Source organism: Nannochloropsis gaditana, assembly GCF_000240725.1.
Source record: "Nannochloropsis gaditana CCMP526 unplaced genomic scaffold scaffold491, whole genome shotgun sequence".
NCBI lineage: Eukaryota > Eustigmatophyceae > Eustigmatales > Monodopsidaceae > Microchloropsis > Microchloropsis gaditana.
The window spans coordinates 1-977 of NW_005803462.1; positions in this window are offsets into that span (position 1 = coordinate 1).

Below are 977 nucleotides of genomic sequence, written 5' to 3' on the forward strand. Positions count from 1 at the left end.
CCCTCCCTCCCTTACTGCCTTCTTCTCCTTGCTTTGATTGAAGACCAGACTCCTTTGACGTCTCCCTCCCTCCCTTCCTCCCCCTCCACTTCCCGCCTTCCCCCTCTGCCACAGACAAGGCTCTGCTGATCAAGGAGCGCGGGCACGAGTTCATCACGGAAATGTGCTTCGATTCCATCCTCAAACGCATGTCCGTAGTCTACCGACTTAACCCGCTTCGAAACCGCATGGGGGGGGACAAGGGCCGTAAGGAGGAAGGGGAGATGACCATGTATACAAAGGGGGCGTTTGAAAGCGTGTATCCGCTCTGCAGCCACATCCGTGTGGACGGACGGGACCAACTGATTGAACACGTGAAAGTCAACGATTTCTGCGACGAAGTCATGCAATACCGGGTGGATTTGATGGCCCAGCGGGGTCTACGGGTCTTGGCGTTCGCCACCCGAGTCATCCCCGACGAGGAAAAAGGCGCCGTGCTCAACTACGCGCGGGCGGACGGAGACGGAGGCCGGGAGGAATTGGAGAAAGGATTGGTGTTTTTGGGCTTTGTCGGGTTGCAAGACCCCCCACGAAGGGACACTCCGGGCGCGGTTCAGACTTGTCGGGAGGCAGGCATTACCGTACGCATGGTCACGGGCGACCACCCGCAGACGGCGGCGGCCTTGGCGAAACAAGTGAACATCTTAAAAAACCGAGCGGAGGGGGGGAAAGAGGGGGGCAACATCGTCATGACCTCGGGGCACTTTGACCACTTGTCGGACGAGGCTCTGGACAACATGCCGTTCCTCCCCGCCGTGGTGGCGCGTTGTTCACCGGGGACTAAGGTCAAACTCATCAAGGCCTTACACCGGCGTGGGAGGATCGTGGCGATGACAGGTGGGGAGGGAGGAACAAAGGAAAGGAAAGAGGGCGAGAGGAAGAGCGTAGAGACTAAGATGGACACAGTTGTTTCTTTATCCACCTACTGTGCTGAAACG